At 49.2% G+C, this 19,591-nt stretch overlaps 1 long non-coding RNA gene across 1 annotated transcript; it reads right to left on the bottom strand.

Annotated features, from left to right (window-relative positions):
- Positions 1-8,909: 8,909 nt before the first annotated feature.
- On the bottom strand, positions 8,910-9,440 carry LOC120438775. The gene is made up of 3 exons (XR_005612131.1): positions 9,303-9,440; positions 9,102-9,195; positions 8,910-9,014 (listed from the first exon to the last, which is right to left on the bottom strand). It is a non-coding gene; the product is annotated as an uncharacterized LOC120438775 (long non-coding RNA).
- Between the last annotated feature and the right edge of the window lie 10,151 nt (positions 9,441-19,591).

The raw sequence follows: 19,591 nt of genomic DNA, 5'->3' as shown, positions 1-19,591 counted from the left end.
CAGCTCGCCCAAGTGCAATGTCTACAATATCTGAATCTAGGTTTGGGAAGGAGATTGGCGGTAGCAACTCTGTAAGAGCAATAAGACTTCCAACCCACATAACACGCATCGACCACAGGTTGGTTGAAACAAGGCTTGCTTTTATATATATATTTTCCTTGATCAGTTCCTTTTGCTCATCCTCAACATAGGGATACCTTCAAATGCAGTAAACATCTCAAATGCATCACAAGAATAATTGAAACAATCAAAACAGATGTAAGACAAGGAAAGAAAACACAATATTTCAACACCCCAAAGAAAAGAAAATGTGGTACCACTAGACTTTACTGGTTGTCAACCATCAGTTTTTATGATATCAGTTTCATTTAGTTACCAGTTTATTTGGGTTTGAGAACAAAAACAACCTGAGTTCCAGGCGAAGAAGAAAGTAGCAAAAGAAAATGATAAAGTATCTCTCACGGGGCTTCCTTTTTGTTTTTTATTCCTACTGCCCTCCTGGTACGGCAGGCATCAACGAGTCGCTGCCCTGACACACAGAAGGCCTCCACAGCAGCAACAGTGTCCTAGATCTCGATGGCAGCTCCTTATGCAGCACACATGGAATTGTCCTCAAAAAAAAACCAGTCTGCACACAACATGCAGAATGTTAGATGTCCACATTCCTTAAAAGTACTTATTCCTAATGTCCTTGGTTATTTTCAGATATTAAAATAAATACACTGGCATTACTGTGCATCACCCAAAGTTACAGCTACAGCACATTTACAGCACATGAACTCCAAGATAACCACTTAGCTGGTCACTGAACTAGCAGGCCCAAGAAAGGAAAAAACACTAAACACTCATAATAAACAAAACCTGTCACAACATGGCAATATGAATACATCTTTAAACATCCTTAAACAACACTTACTACTATTCTGACTGGTTAGTTATTTTTTTAGTGCACTGAACTGCAATAGCGGTGCTAAGTGAGCTAGGCTAACTCACCAGAATAGTTCAAAAAGTTCGAAGACACACTCGAATTCTTCGAGGTAGGTACCCGCCTGTGGTTCACCGCTAACGCAGCTCTCTCACAAATGTTAATTGAACTTTTTTTCTCCTTTTAACTGGAAAATCTGTGTCATGGCAGCATGGAGTTTTTCCTTGCTGTCTTTGTTCCTCTACACCACACCCTCACGCCAAGACCGAGCTGCAGGTGATGCCTTCAGGGCAGCCCGGAAATTAAACTATCAGACAAGAACCACGATGCATTCAAAGAACCCTGTACTCCTGATTGCTGTAAATCTTACCAGGGTTACATTCTCCCCTCTAGACTGCATGAGTCCCAGCATGCATACCTGCCCCTACAGGTACAGACATCGTGTGAAATAGCAGCCCCTAAAGCCTGAAAGAATGAACTGATGGCCAAGGTTAAAGGCTCCCCCAGCTCATCATAGGTGAGCTTCCGAGGCGGACGCTTCTCCCTAGCGGAACGCCTGACACTTATGTTCTCGGACTCTTGACTCTCAGATACTACATGGTCAGAGTCTGCAATTACAGGTCTGTGGTGATGAGATCTGTGTTCTCTCCAACAGGTGAGATTTGTGTCATATCAGGTTCAGGAATATCAATTGACAATATGGTCCGGGGTCCTACAGTGTGAAGTAGGATGTAACTGAACCACTGTTCTCAGAGCTAACAAGAGGAGTTCCTGGTTGAAGCTCGTGAGTAGGTCTCTCAGGTAAGTGTGCAGAACTTTGGGGCACAAAAGAAGGGTGTCTGGGTTTAATTCCTGAAACTGGCTGAGGCTCATTTAAGCCTCCTTCCTCTGCAGGAAAGGACTCTTCGTGATGATTTCTGGCACCCATGTATTAGGATACAGTTCATCTTCATCACTGTACGACTCTGTCCTCCTGACAATCAGTGTCCCCTTGCGCGCCTTTTTGTTGTTTTGCCCTGAGTCTCATTTTTCTCGATGCATCAGTGGAGGAACTTTGCTCCTTGATCTTTGTTACAGGTAGGAACCCGCACAGCAAAAGTTAGAAGGTCTCTATGCAACGCACGGCGTGGCCCCTCCCCTGTCTCAGGTTTGACTACATAAACAGGACTGTTGCTAATCCGTCTCCGACAACAACATGGATTTTCTGTTCCCACCGATTCTGTCCAGTTTGTTTCCCCTGATATTCACGCCTCACTAAGACCCTATCCCTTCTAAGAGTTCAGCTGCCCTGACCTCCCTGTCAAACCTAGCCTTGTTCTTCTCTCCCATCTTCTTGGCATTTTTAGCAGCTAATGAGTAGCTCTCCTGTATGCGTTGGACGGGCCCTTGACATACTCTGAGTGGGTCTTGTGACTTGCCATATCAGGTTGGATTCCCAGGACAAGATCGATTGGCAGTCTGGGCTGCCTACCAAACATTAGTTCGTAAGGCTAATAGCCTGTTGTGCTGTTCCTTCGTGCAATTGTATGCATGGACCAAAGGTTTGACAAAATCTCTCAATGATATTTGTCTCTCTCTTCCAGGGTCCCTAGCATACAAGGAGGGTCCGTTAAACTGCTCCACTGGGTTTCCCGGGGATGGTACGGGTGGTACGGACTTTGTCTGCTCCTATCAGTGTGCAGAGTTCTCTGATCGTCTTAGACTCAAAGTCCCTGCCCTGGTCGCTGAGCAGACGACTGGGGAACCCGTAGTGAACAATAAAGTTCTCCCATAAAGCCTTTGCAACAGTTCTGGCTTTCTGATCCCTAGTCGGCACCGCCACAGCAAATTTTGTAAAGTGGTCGGTGATGACTAAAATGTTTCTTGTGTCTCTATCATCAGGCTCAAGGGATAGATAATCCATACAAAGAAGTTCAAGAGGATAAGTAGCAGAAATGTTCTCCAAAGGCGCGGCCCTCTGAGGCACAGCCTTCCTCCTGAAACAGCGTTCGCACTTTTTGCACTTCTCCTCAATGTCTCTGGCCATTCTCGGCCAGTAGAACCTGGCACGAGCAAGCTGAAGTGCACGCTCAGAACCAAGATGGCCAACATCATCATGCACTCCTTGCAGTGCCCTCTCTCTGAACTGTTCCGTAAGACCAACTGATAGACCAGTTCGCCTCGCTCAGACCACTTCCTGTACAGGACACCATCCCTGAGTTCAAGCTTTTCCACTCCCTGAGAAGAAGTTTGACATCGAATGTTCAAGGTTTGTCTCCTGAAACTGGGTTTTACAGCTCTCTCTCACAAAGGTGATGACACGTGAGAGAGACGGATCATTATTTTGAGCATTACACCAGTCAGAGTTATCCATGGATGGTAAAGTGTCCTCACCGAAACGCCAGGCACTACAGAAGGTCGACAACAAGAGACTCTGCGATGACAGGCTGCTCTGAATGAGGGTGACGCTCATCTTTAACCATCACAAGATGACGTTGACATAATGCAGAGAACACCCTCATGATCCATGTCATCTCCTGCTTCCATGAACCGTTTTTCATGTCCTCTATTCTCTCTCTTTCTTTAGTGAAAGCTTCATCCTCAAGAGGCGGACCTTGAGGTCGCCGGGATAACTCCGCCTGCATCGCGGTTGGCCTGCCCTGCTCTGTACTTGATGGTAAACTGGTAAGTAGAAAGAGCGGCTAACCAGCGATGACCAGCAGCATCTAACTTCGCAGATGTCAAAACGTATGTGAGGGGGTTGTTGTCGGTAAGCACAGTGAAACTTGACCCATAAAGGAAATCACTGAACTTTTTCACAAACGGCCCATTTTAAGGCCAAGAATTCGAGTTTGTGCGTGATAGTTTCTCTCGCTCTTGAAAGACCTCACTGGCGTGACGCAACAACTCTGAGCTTCCCTCCTGCTCTTGATAGAGGGCTGCCCCAATCCATCGCGACAAGCGTCAGTATGTACAACATATGGTAGTTGTGGATTCAAGAAAAGCAAGGATGGGCGCAGATGTCAATTTCTTGATCAGAGTTCTGAATGCATTCTCACACTGGAAGTCCACTCCTCACCGAGCGGTGCATTAGGGCTCACAAGAGGCGTGAAGCGCCCTCTTGTACACTTTGCCCCTCTTCTTTGGTGGATAGTAGCCTGCTGTCAGGTTATTAAAAGGTTTGGCTATCTGGGAATATCCTTCGACAAACCGCCGATAATACCCAGCTGAAGCCTAAAGAAACATTTAAGCTCTTTCCTATTTGAAGGACGAGGCCATTCTCTCAAAGGCGGATATCTTGTCAGGGTCAGTATGAACTCCTCGTGCATCAACGACATGACCAAGGTACTTCACTGATGCCTTAAAGAAGTGACATTTTCCCGGAGAAAGCTTTTAGACCGAAATCCTTAAGACGGTTCAGCACCTTCATGAGTCGTGCTTCATGTTGTTCCAATGTGTCTGAAAAGACAATCAAGTCGTCCAGAAACACTAATACCTCATTGAGATGCAAGTCACCGACACACCTTTCCATAAGGCGCTGAAAAGTGCTTGGCGTTTCGTGACACCCTGAGGCATGCGATTGAATTCAAAGAAGCCGAGGGGACACGTGAAAGCGGTTTTAGGCTTGTCTTCTTGCCATCTCAACCTGGTAATAACCAGATTTAAGGTCCATGACGGAGAACCATTTAGCACCGCTTAAGGGCAGCAAAGGTCTCTCAATGTTCAGAAGAGCGTATGCATCTCTGATGGTTCGAGCATTTAGCTTCCTGTAGTCGATGCATAGCCTGATAGAACCATTCTTTTCCGGACCAAGACCACTGGGGATGCAAAAGGGCTCTGTGACTCTTTAATGATTCCTGCATCGAGCAGTTCTTTAAGATGCTGCTTGACTGCCTCCCTGTCACTGGGATGAACAGGCCTTGGCCTCTCCTTAAAAGGAGTCTCGCCACGTAGCCTGATGTGATGTTTCACTGCAGTGGTGTGACCATATGACAAGTCATCCACAGCAAAGACTTCTGGAATAGATCTAAGCTTGGTGATGATACGATCTTTCCATTGTTCAGATATTGGTGAATCATCAAGATTGAACTTGAGGTTGTCACTGTCAGGCTTATTGTGGTGAGAGTCACCTTGCACTGGTCCAAGCGGTGTGACCTGCTGAGCTGCACATATTTGAGCAATGATGCATTTTGGCTGCAGCGTAACATCATGGTCACTAAGATTACGCAGGATGACCGGGGACCTTGCAGCTAGACTTAAATGGAATGTCCATCAGAGCAGCTTCAAGGAACACGCCACCTGGCAACCTGTGATCTTCATTGGGTTCAAGCACAAATGTGGTCTGACTGTTCTTCTTCAACCTGACATCACCTGTGATGCAGCACTTTTGCTTTGCAGGGATGGTGATGGGGTTTCCACCATGCAACCTGACAGGATGAGCATGGTTGTTGAGGTCATGGATCTGGGCAATATGCTGGAAGATCACTGCGAAGTCTCTAGAGAAGAGTTTGCAAACAACCTCTGGACCATCTCGTTCAAGTACTTGTTCATAGAGTCGTAATAACACATTGGTACCAATCAACAGGGGGGTCCTGCTGTTGAACTGACACTCTGGTACCACAAGTGCTAACACAACTAGCTCCTCTTCCCTGCCAGGAACGGACAGTGGAAAAGTGGCACGTGCTTCTATGTAGCCAAGATAGGGGACCTGCTGTCCACCTGCTCCCTCGATTTCAAGAAGGGCATGAATTGGATGTATAGGTAAGTGAGACAGATGGTTCTTATGGAAACACTCGGACACTGTTGTAACTTGTGAGCCGGTGTCCATGATGGACTCACACTGTACACCCTCAAGGAAGACAGAAGCTGCACAACGAGGACCTACAAGCCCTGCAGGTATAGATCGCTCTGTGCAACGGGAGGTTTCAGTCATTGTGTGGGTTATAACCTTCTTTTGTGTACCAGCACCATCAACTGATCTGTTGGGACAGGGGTTATCATCAACTGCAGCTCCTGGATGTCCCACAACAGGAGCTGCTACTAGTTTAAAGTGAATGGGAAGCAGCCTGCTGAGCAAAAAACTTATCCTGCCTCTCTCTGAGTTCTGCATTTTCTTACGCGAACCAGTGTGGGGTTGGGTTCATTTGGGCAATGCGCAGCAATGTGGTTGTCTTCCCCACACTTAAAACAAAACCACGGCCTTGGCATTCCAGGCACCTTAAGGCCCCTCTTCATGTTACTACTACTGATTGCAAAGCAGTCGGTCTTTTAGTACTCTCTCTCTGATTTTGTGCTAGCTTTTCAACTTGCTTTGTCAGTTCAGCTATCTTGTTCTCGATGTTAGAGGTTTCATCTTGCTTTGCTTTTATCACTAGGGAGGATTACTATCATGAGTGAGGCTTGGTGGCTTTTTGTTTAGCTTTTCCAGCTGTTTAGTTAGCTCATTTACCTTCTTTTCAAGCTTTGATGTCTCATTCGGCTTTATGTTGGGCAGTGGGACAGGCTCACAGTCATAAGAGGGCATATCAAAAACATGGTGGGCATACATGTTAGCTTTCGAAGCACCTAAATGCTTTTTTCATCCTATCTAGCTTTGTGGAACCAAGCGGTCTTCCTCAGTTCTCAGCATGAGGAGGAATTCTGGAAATGTTGGTGGATTTCCTTTTGCACTCTAACTGTAAGCCGATGATGATGCTCTGATCCCAACAGCCCCTACAAAACTGTCTGAGCAAAAGATCATTGGAATTTTCAGCTGAGGCTCCCCTCTAGAAATTGCTCCTGTGAGGATGCTATGGAGCCTGTTCATAATCGCTGATGGCTTCTCTCCAATATCTTGGTTAGAGCCGAGAAATGCAAAACAACTCCTCTCCATCCTCCACAACACCAAAAGCAGAGTCAAGTTGAGAGATGTAGACGCTTGGTGGTAAAGAGATACCAAGAGGCTTCACAACGTCAGCTGCTGGACTCAGCAAGCTCTCAAGAATCCTTCTCACCTTGTGAGCATCATTCAAGGAAGGCTCGTTAAGGAGAAGATCAACTTGGAGTGCGCCATGTTTCGTAGTCCACCTCACCGTTTGGCCTTGGCATCCGCCCAGAGAAGGTGCGCAACCTTATTTGTGGGGACGGTGAAGTGGTGGACTCACTGGATGACATGCTCCACAATCACTTTCTGGATCTGGGGGATTAAAATATCCTCACTGATGTGGACTGGGCTTTTTGGTAAACTAGCAGATGCACTATGAGCATGTGTGGGCTCTGCAGGCTCATTTTGATCATTATTAGGTGTGTTAGCATTTTGAGCTGCATAGGGCTGTGTAGCATTACTGTGTACGCTATGTGATGTGCTCTGGTTCCCCTGCAGTTCCTCCTGAAGCACACTCAAGAAACCTTTCCTGCCGCTGCCTGCGACAGACTTTAGTTCGTCCAGGTATCTGTGCGCTATCTCCCTCCCCACAGCTTCCTGACAGACCTCTCTAATGGTCCTCACAAACCACAACACAGCGGGTCCTTTGACTTGGCACGGTACCCAAGGTAATGGGGTCGATTCTAGAGATAGACCTATCAGATGCATACTGGATCAGGGCTCTACCCTCTGGTTGTCCTGATTCATCAGGGATCCTGACTAGTTTAGAAATGTCTCCATTAACTTTGAACACAGCAGTTATTTCTTCATCTGTGTATTCTGGTCCTATACCTGTTACATACAGGGTGTTCTGACCATTAACCTCAAAACGGTTGCAAATATCCATACCTGACTCAGTGGAATGAATGTCAAAATCTTAAACGCGTGCGTAGTGTGGGGTGGAAGATCAGAAAGCTACTTTTAACCAATCTCCTGGCTGGCTCGCCACTTTTTATGTAACCTGGACGTGTGTCCCTCTATCTATAAAGAGATGATCTATACAGCTCGCCCAAGTGCAATGTCTACAATATCTGAATCTAGGTTTGGGAAGGAGATTGGCGGTAGCAACTCTGTAAGAGCAATAAGACTTCCAACCCACATATCACGCACGACCACAGGTTGGTGAAACAAGGCTTGCTTTATATATATATTTTCCTTGGATCAGTTCCTTTGCTCATCCTCAACATAGGGATACCTTCAAATGCAGTAAACATCTCAAATGCATCACAAGAATAATTGAAACAATCAAAACAGATGTAAGACAAGGAAAGAAAACACAATATTTCAACACCCCAAAGAAAAGAAAATGTGGTACCACTAGACTTTTTACTGGTTGTCAACCATCAGTTTTATGATATCAGTTTCATTTAGTTACCAGTTTATTTGGGTTTGAGAACAAAAAACAACCTGAGTTCCAGGCGAAGAAGAAAGTAGCAAAAGAAAATGATAAAGTATCTCTCACGGGGGCTTCCTTTTGTTTTTTATTCCTACCGCCCTCCTGGTACGGCAGGCATCAACGAGTCGCGTCCTGACACACAGAAGGCCTCCACAGCAGCAACAGTGTCCTAGATCTGCGATGGCAGCTCCTTATGCAGCACACATGGAATTGTCCTCAAAAAAAAAACCAGTCTGCACACAACATGCAGAATGTTAGATGTCCACATTCCTTAAAAGTACTTATTCCTAATGTCCTTGGTTATTTTCAGATATTAAAATAAATACACTGGCATTACTGTGCATCACCCGCAGATTACAGCTACAGCACATTTACAGCACATGAACTGCGCATAACCACTTAGCTGGCCGCTGCTGAACTAGCAGGCCCAAGAAAGGAAAAACACTAAACACTCATAATAAACAAAACCTGTCACAACATGGCAATATGAATACATCTTAAACATCCTTAAACAACACTTACTACTATTCTGACTGGTTAGTTATTTTTTTAGTGCACTGAACTGCAATAGCGGTGCTAAGTGAGCTAGGCTAACTCACCAGAATAGTTCAAAAGTTCAAGACACACTCCGACTCTTTCGAGGTAGGTACCGTCTGTGGTTCACCGCTAACGGCAGCTCTCTCACAAATGTTAATTGAACTTTTTTTCTCCTTTTAACTGGAAAACTGTGCTTCGCGGCAGCATGGAGTTTTTCCTTGCCGTCTTTGTTCCTCTACACCACACCCTCACGCGCACCGAGCTGCAGGTGATGCCTTCAGGGCAGCCCGGAAATTAAACTATCAGACAAGAACTACGATGCATTCAAAGAACCCTGTACTCCTGATTGCTGTAAATCTTACCAGGGTTACATTTACAACAATTTCCTTCGACATGTTGCTCTTTAAGGAAACACAGCTGGGTTCAGGTCCAGGAGATTCTGGCCTCTTATTGATCCTAAAAGAAAATAAATGTAACAGCTTCATGAGATAGGAAGGAAAAACTGAAATATTAAATTAAAGACATGATGAACAATCTGAAACTCATAAAAATAATGTACTTACTCTTTGTCACATAACAGTCTTTTGTTAAAGTTCACAGCAACATCCTTTGACTTGTTGCTCTTTAAGGAAACACAGCTGGGTTCAGGTCCAGGTTCTGGATTAGTTTTAGGGTTATGTCCAGCTGAGCCTGGTACGCCCACAGCTCTGGGCTTTAAAACAACACACACAGAGGTATGAGTGTGAATAATGATGGAGCAGTGATGTGAGTGCTGAGCTGTGACATGGAGAAGAGTCACGGACAGTTAGAGATGGTCATCTCACCTCTGAGCTTTGGTCTGGCTCTCATGTTCCCCACACAGAGTGCTTTTAGAGGAGGGACTCCTCCTCTCTGTCCTCACACTGATCCATGCTGCTGAAAACATCCACATGAACAGAATCAACTTTTGGGGATTTCCTGGATGATTGAGCATCAAGACACTTTTTAATATTTTACTAATTTCTGAAGCATTTTACCAACTTTGTTCAAATTGGTCTGTTGTCTCTTCAAATGACCATGAGAGCATGTGGAGGGTCATTAAACGCATCACAGATTACCTCAAGAACAACAGGCTGAAGAACATAAAAACAAATGCAGAGTTTCTGTCTGATGGTTTGAACATGAAACAGGAATTACTGAGCAAAAACGCCAGTTTACTAACTCTGTGGAATTTATGAACTGGCATCAGCGCATTCACCTACAATACACGAATGAATATCACCAGTTAAACTGAAAAAGTTTAACTGGTATCATTCCCAGACTCTGATCTCACATAAAACGAAGCAGATTTATGCTGAAACTAAGCTGCACACAGCTGATGTTAGCCAGGAAAACAGTACAGACTGCTAACATTACCTTAACATGGAGACGGTCATGTAATTAATATATATATATTCTTAATTCTTATTTTCTGATTATATTGTTTTATGTATTTTAATAATACAGGCCTTTATAAACCAGGCCACCGAGGAGAGGGAGAGGAGACACTGAAGTCTGCTAGCAGCCAGGAGGTCTGGGACGCCTGATGAAAGCCCTGGTGCTTAATTTTGTCGCCAGGCCGGTGAGTTAGCGTCTGAACTCCCTCTCTCGGTGGACGCGATGCGCGGGCTCCGCCTCGGAAGGACCAAATAAATGTTGGGTCTGCGCTCCACAGGCCCTGCTGGTTTAGAAACTTATTCTTGTTAACGACAAGCAAGGAAACAAGACAACATCTTTAACCGGTTTTACTTGTAGCAAGGGAGGCTGGTTGGAACCAGGCTCTTGGACACTGAAGTCTGCTAGCAGCCAGGAGGTCTGGGACGCCTGATGAAAGCCCTGGTGCTTAATTTTGTCGCCAGGCCAGTGAGTTACGTCTGAACTCCCCTCGGGTTGGATGGCGATTGACAGGATCCAGAGACTCTTCCCGTGAACGAAAAAGCAACACAGACAGTAAATACAGAAGGCCTTATGCGTCACCGTGACTGCGGCGCAGTAGACGCGAGTCCGGGGAGCACTGGTTGGGCAGGTGCACGCGGACCTAAAACAATAGAGAGCGGCTATGTGAGTGTGTGGTTAAACGCAGGTATGGGAGCGTGCTAGCTGTGCATGCAGACACAAGCTACCTGGCTTCTCCACCGGTTTTTCTTTATTTTTTTAAGGAGGTCTGGTTTCTTCGCCAGTTTTCAAGGAGGGTTAAGGATGGTTGCTCCACCGAAAGGAGGTTTTTCCTCCGCTGCTGAGGGCGTTGAGTGTTTGGTTTATCCACCAATATGTAAGGAGGATAGAGCTCTCATTGGTGTGTGAACGCATCGTGTGAGCGAAAAGGGCCAGACGTGGTCTGTGTGAGTGTGGCTGATTGTTGTCTCGTAATGGGGAATAAACTGGGTAATTCTGCCTTGAAAGGGGATGGAATACTTTGCAAAGTATTCACTACATCACGTAGTATGTAGATCATTGAAGGAAGAAAGTAATGAATTTGTTCACAGAGCAGATGGAACAGTGAGTGTGAACGTGTCTGACGTCACTGTGTGTGTGAGCCACAGAGAGGTGTGAAAGACAAAGTCAAACATCCAAACTCAGCCTGCAGTTCTGTTCTGTGATTCTACATTTGACTGTCCATTGAGTTTGGTGTGTCCTTCTGCTTTGTTCAGATGCATTTAGATACATCACCTCCACTCTCCTGTCTTTCCTTCTCTACCATTGCCTCCTAACTGGGGATGGGTACCGGTATCCAGTGCCATTATGGCACCGGATCTGACATAAACGGTAGTAACCAGACCGAAAAAGCAGCGCACATTTCGGTGCTTTTTTTTCGTGCTTTTTTTCCTGAGCTGTCATACACTTTGGATTCTAGCCAATCATTTTACCTTTCCAAGGATAGTAGGCGGGCCCAGGTACGCACGTTCTTTTAGAGCAGAGCTACAGATTAAAAATGCCCAAGGCGAAGCGGTCAAAGTCTGGCTGTACTTCACAGCAAAAGATGCAAACTCAGCAGCCTGCAACAAGTGCTTTAAGCTGATACTGTGATACTGTCAAAGGAGGTAACACCTCGAATCTGCTGAAACAGGGTGGCTGTAGCTCAGGAGGTAGAGCTGGTCGCCTACTGATCGGAAGGTTGATGGTTCGATCTCCAGTCTGCGTGTCAAGTATCCTTGGGCAAGATACTAATCCCAACTTGTTTCTCGAATGCATCCATCGGAGTATGAATGTGTGTGAATGTACTTAGAAAGCACTGAATACAGATAAAGTGCTGTGTGATTGGATGAATGTGGCATGTTGTATAGAGTGCTTTGAGTACTCCGGAAGAGTAGAAAAGCGTTATATAAGAATCAGTCCATTTACCATAAAACACCTGGCGACGCATAGCATTTTTTTAAAAGCCGAGAAATGCACCGTATTTGATAGCTTGCTGCAAGACCTCACATCGAGCACATGTACTGCGGGTGTGGTGCCTGTTATCGGACCCGGAGTTAGCAACATCCTCCAAGAACCCGAAGAGTAGAGTCCTGGCCCCTAGCCCTGTCAGTGTAGCAGAAATGATGATGGATGATGATGGAAGCAGCAGCCGTTCTTCTCTGTGTAAGTAGCTTAATGTTGTTCATGTGTAATTTACGTTGAGTAGGCTAACCACGTTATTACATTAATGCATGTAAGGTGAACTAGCAAACACGTCGTAGTTACATGCGGCTGTCTTCTTGTTTGATAGAGTGATACCATTGTGGGATTAAAGGAATTATTTTACGGTTACTGTTCATAATCATCATCATTACCATTGCATTAATAATTAATATTGATATTGCATTCAGATGTTTAAACATACTGGTAGCATGTTAGCCTTTATTACAGGTGCAGTTATAACCACTTTAAACTGTTAAGTTGAATTTATAATCTTAAATGCTTTTGAATGCTTTATATAATCTTAAATGGTTATATGCAGATTACATTGCAGTATAAGAGAAAAGGCCTAACTCTGAGTACACTCTGTGCCAAAGTAGACAGGAAACGCAGGCTTTTGAGCGTGCTTGTGAAAGTGAAACTAACCAGACACACACACACACACACTTACACAGCAGTTAGACTCAGGGGTAGGTGAAAGTTTAATCATATTCTGCTTGTGACTGCAAAATTGTGCGTGCAAAACAACAGTTTGTTGCAGAACTGCGCCTGATGTTCCAGACATAAGCGAAAGTGGAAGTTCAACAGGAAGCGCCTGCCGTGGAGACGGAGACAATGTTCTTTTCTAACTGTGTTAAAAGTCATTGTGGTTTTGATTTGACGTATGCATGTATTGACGTATGAGGGGGCGTCGGTAAACATACCCTGATGCTATATAACGATTGTCTTGTGTATTGTTCGAGTGAGATCTACAGCTGACGTGGTCCAGTGTACATCTCCCACGCGTGTTCATTAAAATCATCGTTTGACTTAATCCTCCTGGACCAGTGTTGTTATTTTGGATTACCTCCTATATCCCTCCTTAATATTTTGAACCCTTAACACCATATATGTCCTATAGCTGCAGAAAAGGCTAACATTGTTATCTTTTTACAAAAAAAACCAACTAAAAATCAGAGGTTTCAGGACAAAGTTTGTGTTTTCCAACCAAAGGAGGTGTTTTGTATCAACAGAAAAGGCTGACTTGGTTATCATTTCGCAGAAAAAAAGAGACTGCTAAAAATAAAAACATGAGAGGTTTTTGGACAAAGTTTGTGTTCTCCATTCTTTAAGCCAAAGGTGTCACGTCCGATGTGGCAGACGTGTGGAGTGTAGATAAGGACCCAAGAAGCAGACTGCTTAAGTGGTGAGCGAGCTTTAATAACCAAAGGGTGACACAAACGGAGAAGAGGTGGGCGAAAACCCAAAACCTAAGAATGAACTAAACTGGGAAAAGCTAAGCAAAAACAAACCTGAAACCTTGAAACATGAAACGGAGATGCAGGGAGAATAATGCGGCCAGAATACGCAGGAAAATGGAGGGGAATAACACAGACGAAACAGCAACTAACAGAGGCAGACACGAGGTTTAAATACACAGAAGGATAACAAGGGAATGAGACACAAAAGGAGGGCACAGCTGGGAGTAATCCGACCTGACGAGACAGGGGAAAAGTAAACTGAACACACTGACATCAGACACAGACCTTCACAATAAAACAGGAACTACACAAGCAAGGACACAGACTAAGAAACGCGGACTAAACACAGGAACACATGGGCAGAACTGAATAAACACTAAACAGAGGAAGGACAGAACCAAAATCACAATAATAGAAAACACAAAACGCTGGGTCAACAGGACCCAGGATCATGACAGTACCCCCCCCTCAAAGGCTGGCCCCAGACAGCCCAACAAGAAAACAAAAACAGCCAGAAAAACAGAAAACCCGACCAGGGCGGGCGGTGGGGGCCCAGGACGGAGGGCTCGGGGCAAAACAAAACCAGTGCACAAGAGGGACAAAACCACAACACGAGCCACCACCAAAAACACAACAAAAAAGACGCACACTGGAGCCCCAAAAACAGAGTCCAAAACAGAAGAGTTCAGGGGCGGCCAGGGGCCGACCGCACAGAAGTCCCAACAGTTCCGGGGCCGACCGTGCGGAAGGCCACGGTGGCGATGTGGACCCCGGTCAGGGGCCGCCCGGGGCCGACAACCCAGGAGCCCGGACAGTTCAGGGGCCGGCCGTGAGGACGGCAGCGGCGCCCGACGCAGGCACAGTTCAGGGGCCGGCCCGGGGCCGATAACACAGGAGCCCGGACAGTTCAGGGGCCGGCCGTGAGGGAGGCAATGGCGGCGACTCAGGCGAAGGCAGTCCGGGGCCGCCCACGACGGCGATGTCGCCTGGCCAGTGGCCTGGAAAGTGGCCAGTCAGCTGCAGACCCCGACAGGGTAGGGACCAGGCGACGCTGAAGATTCGGGCCGGACCAGGCGACGCTGAAGACTCGGAGGCGGACCAGGCGACGCTGAAGACTCGGAGGCCGGACCAGGCGACGCTGAAGACTCGGAGGCCGGACCAGGCGACGCTGAAGACTCGGAGGGTGCTGCTGGCGTGGCTGATGAGGCCGCAGGTGACGGCGAGGAAGCCGGAGACGATGAGGCCGCAGGTGACGGCGAGGAAGCCGGAGACGATGAGGCCGCAGGGTGACGGCGAAGCCGGAGACGATGAGGTCCGCAGGTGACGGCGAGGGAAGCCGAGAGCGAGGCCGCAGGTGACGGCGAGGAAGCCGGAGACGAAGAGGCGGCAGGTGACGGCGAGGAAGCCGGAGACGAAGAGGCCGCAGGTGACGGCGAGGAAGCCGGAGACGAAGAGGCCGCAGGTGACGGCGAGGAAGCCGGAGACGAAGGCACTGCAGCTGGCGGCGTAGATGGTGAGGCTGCCGCTGGCGTGGATGGTGAAGCTGCAGCTGGCGGCGGCGTGAAGCCGGAGACGGAGGCGCTGCAGCTGGCGGCGTGAAGCGGGAGGCGGCGGCGTGAAGCCGGGGCGGCGGCGCTGCAGGCGGCGGCGTAGATGGTGAGGCTGCCGCTGGCATGGATGGTGAAGCTGCAGCTGGCGGCGGCGCTGCAGGCGGCGGCGTAGATGGTGAGGCTGCCGCTGGCATGGATGGTGAAGCTGCAGCTGGCGGCGGCGTGGAAGCCGGAGACGGAGGCGCTGCAGCTGGCGTGAATGAAGAGGCTGCAGCTGGCGTGGAAGCCGGAGACGGAGGCGCTGCAGCAGGCGGCGTGGAAGCGGAGGCGCTGCAGCAGGCGGCGTGGAAGCCGGGCGCTGCAGCAGGCGGCGTGGAAGCCGGAGCGCTGCAGCAGGCGGCGTGGAAGCCGGGCGCTGCAGCAGGCGGCGTGGAAGCCGGAGGCGCTGCAGGCTGGACGGGTCCCTTGGATCCTCCAGCGAAGACTGATGACGGCGGCGGGCGGTCCCTCGGACCCTCCAGCGGAGACTAGAGACGAAGGCGGGCGGTCCCTCGGACCTCCAGCGGAGACACGAGACGAAGGCGGGCGGTCCCTCGGACCCTCCAGCGGAGACTAGAGACGAAGGCCGGAGCGGTCCCTCGGACCCTCCAGCGGAGACTAGAGACAAAGGCCGGGCGGTCCCTCGGACCCTCCAGCGGAGACTAGAGACAAAGGCCGGAGCGGTCCTCGGACCCTCCAGCGGAGACTAGAGACGAAGGCCGGAGCGGTCCTCGGACCCTCCAGCAGAAGCCATCACTAAGCCAGCAGCCATGGAGGCCACTAGCACACATGAAAGCAACTGGCACTGCCCAGAGCACTGGCCCTGCCCAAGCAACGCTGACATGAGGTGGTACTCAGGGGGCTGCTTAAACTGCAGGGGTCCAGAATTAGCTGGGGCCTGACACCTAGCCTCTGGGGAAGCCCTGGAGTGGCAAACTGTACCAACGGCGGCTAACCCCTGAAAAGTACACTGAGAAGACGTAAGACTTCCTCCCTGCGTGGAGTGAACGGGTGAACCAGGTGGCCCTGGGGCCTGAACTACAAGTAACGGTGACACTGGAGGCACTGGGGCCTGGACTACAGGCGGCACTGGGGCCTGGACTACAGGCGGCACTGGGGCCTGACTACAGGCGGCACTGGGGCCTGGACCACAGGTGACACTGGAGGCACTGGAGACTGAACTACAGGTGACACTGGAGGCACTGGAGACTGAACTACAGGTGACACTGGAGGCACTGGAGACTGAACTACAGGTGACACTGGAGGCACTGGAGACTGAACTACAGGTGACACTGGAGGCACTGGAGACTGAACTACAGGTGACACTGGGGGCACTGGAGACTGAACTACAGGTGACACTGGGGGCACTGGAGACTGAACTACAGGTGACACTGGGGGCACTGGAGACTGAACTACAGGTGACACTGGGGGCACTGGAGACTGAACTACAGGTGACACTGGGGGCACTGGAGACTGAACTACAGGTGACACTGGGGCACTGGAGACTGAACTACAGGTGACACTGGGGCACTGGAGACTGAACTACAGGTGACACTGGGGCACTGGAGACTGAACTACAGGTGACACTGGAGGCACTGGAGACTGAACTACAGGTGACACTGGAGGCACTGGAGACTGAACTACAGGTGACACTGGGGGGGACTGAGCCGAAAGGGGCACTGGAGACTGCACTGAGGGTGAAGCTGGGAGCACTGGTAACTGCACTGAGGGTGAAGCTGGGAGCTCTGGAGACTGCACTGAGGGTGAAGCTGGGAGCTCTGGAGACTGCACTGAGGGTGAAGCTGGGAGCTCTGGAGACTGCACTGAGGGTGAAGCTGGGAGCTCTGGAGACTGCACTGAGGGTGAAGCTGGGAGCTCTGGAGACTGCACTGAGGGTGAAGCTGGGAGCTCTGGAGACTGCACTGAGGGTGAAGCTGGGAGCTCTGGAGACTGCACTGAGGGTGAAGCTGGGAGCTCTGGAGACTGCACTGAGGGTGAAGCTGGGAGCTCTGGAGACTGCACTGAGGGTGAAGCTGGGAGCTCTGGAGACTGCACTGAGGGTGAAGCTGGGAGCTCTGGAGACTGCACTGAGGGTGAAGCTGGCAGCTCTGGAGACTGCACTGAGGGTGAAGCTGGCAGCTCTGGAGACTGCACTGAGGGTGAAGCTGGCAGCTCTGGAGACTGCACTGAGGGTGAAGCTGGCAGCTCTGGAGACTGCACTGAGGGTGAAGCTGGCAGCTCTGGAGACTGCACTGAGGGTGAAGCTGGCAGCTCTGGAGACTGCACTGAGGGTGAAGCTGGCAGCTCTGGAGACTGCACTGAGGGTGAAGCTGGCAGCTCTGGAGACTGCACTGAGGGTGAAGCTGGGAGCACTGGAGACTGCACTGAGGGTGAAGCTGGGAGCACTGGAGACTGCACTGAGGGTGAAGCTGGGAGCACTGGAGACTGCACTGAGGGTGAAGCTGGGAGCACCGGAGACTGCACTGAGGGTGAAGCTGGTGGCACCGGAGACTGAGCAGAGTGTGGCACCGGAGACTGAGCAGAGTGTGGCACGGAGACTGAGCAGAGTGTGGCACCGGAGACTGAGCAGAGTGTGGCACCGGAGACTGAGCAGAGTGTGGCACGGAGACTGAGCAGAGTGTGGCACGGAGACTGAGCAGAGTGTGGCACCGGAGACTGAGCAGAGTGTGGCACCGGAGACTGAGTAGACGGTGAGTGAGCGACTGACACTGGAGACTGAGTGGAGAGCGGCTGCGTGGCAGCTAACTGAGCTGAGAGTGGCAGCTGGGCAGCTAACTGAGCTAAGAATGGCTGAGCAGGCGATAAGCTGTTTACATTGCTATCTGCAGCACAAAACACTGCCCCAGAACAAACAGTTCCACAATCCATAACGGAAAAAGAGTCCTCACCCACCACAGCCGACGATGTAGAAGTCCGAATGTCCGGCTGTGGGGCGCCGCCGCGGCGCGATCGACGCTTTCTTCCCGCAGCCGGCTCCGACAGGCCGGTAAACTTCGCATCCGGCAGGTGAGGCTGACGCGCTGCTCGGGGTGGCTGTGGGCTGTTGCTGCTGGACGCCCGATATTTCCCAAGCTCGCGCCGCCTCCCGGCTTCATACAAGTTGGCCAATAAGTCCGAACATCCTCTGACCTGGCGGAGATAGGGATTTCCTTTGAGGATCTCCTCAATGCCATTTATCCCCACGATCCTAGCTCTCATATTCGAGGTGTGGGTTATCCACTGACCAGGCGTTGGACTCGCATCAGATCGCTCTCCCGGGGTAAGTCTGCTGGATCCATGAGTTGGCTGTTTGCGTGCTGTCACGTCCGATGTGGCAGACGTGTGGAGTGTAGATAAGGACCCAAGAAGCAGACTGCTTAAGTGGTGAGCGAGCTTTAATAACCAAAGGGTGACACAAGCGGAGAAGAGGTGGGCGAAAACCCAAAACCTAAGAATGAACTAAACTGGGAAAAGCTAAGCAAAACAAACCTGAAACCTTGAAACATGAAACGGAGATGCAGGGAGAATAATGCGGCCAGAATACGCAGGGAAAATGGAGGAATAACACAGACACAACAAAACAGCAACTAACAGAGGCAGACACGAGGTTTAAATACACAGAAGGATAACAAGGAATGAGACACAAAAGGAGGGCACAGCTGGGAGTAATCCGACCTGACGAGACAGGGGAAAAGTAAACTGAACACACTGACATCAGACACAGACCTTCACAATAAAACAGGAACTACACAAGCAAGGACACAGACTAAGAAACGCGGACTAAACACAGGAACACATGGGCAGAACTGAATAAACACTAAACAGAGGAAGGACAGAACCAAAATCACAATAATAGAAAACACAAAACGCTGGGTCAACAGGACCCAGGATCATGACAAAAGGGAGTTTGCAAAGAAAAGCGTCTGGACTTCTTTAAGTTGCTTGAAGACGTTTCACCTCTCATCCGAGAAGCTTCTTCAGTTCTAAGGTCAAATGGCCGAGAGTCCCAGATTTAAACCCAGTGGGAGTATCCCCAATGAGGGACAAAGGACCCCTGATGATCCTCTAATCACATGAGCCAAGGTGTGAAAGCGGGTGTGGGACCTAATCAGCCAGGGTTTCGGGTGAGCTCATTGTGAAACCTGGCCCCACCTTGTCATGTGATTTCCTGAGGTCAGATGGCCCAGGATGTGAGTGGGCGTAAAGGCGTCTGGGGAGGGAACTCAAAACTGGATTATAGATGGCAGACAGTTGGTGTCGTAAACCACCGCCTCTGTTCAAAGATGGTCGCTCACAGTGGACATAGATGGCCTCTTTCACTCCTCTTTCAAACCATCTGTCCTCTCTGTCCAATATGTGAACATTGGCATCCTCGAAAGAGTGACCTTT

This window comes from Oreochromis aureus, linkage group 3 (genome assembly GCF_013358895.1).
Source record: "Oreochromis aureus strain Israel breed Guangdong linkage group 3, ZZ_aureus, whole genome shotgun sequence".
Lineage (NCBI taxonomy): Eukaryota > Metazoa > Chordata > Actinopteri > Cichliformes > Cichlidae > Oreochromis > Oreochromis aureus.
The sequence above is the reverse complement of the archived record's forward strand: the minus strand, read 5'-3'. Positions and strand labels throughout refer to the sequence as shown.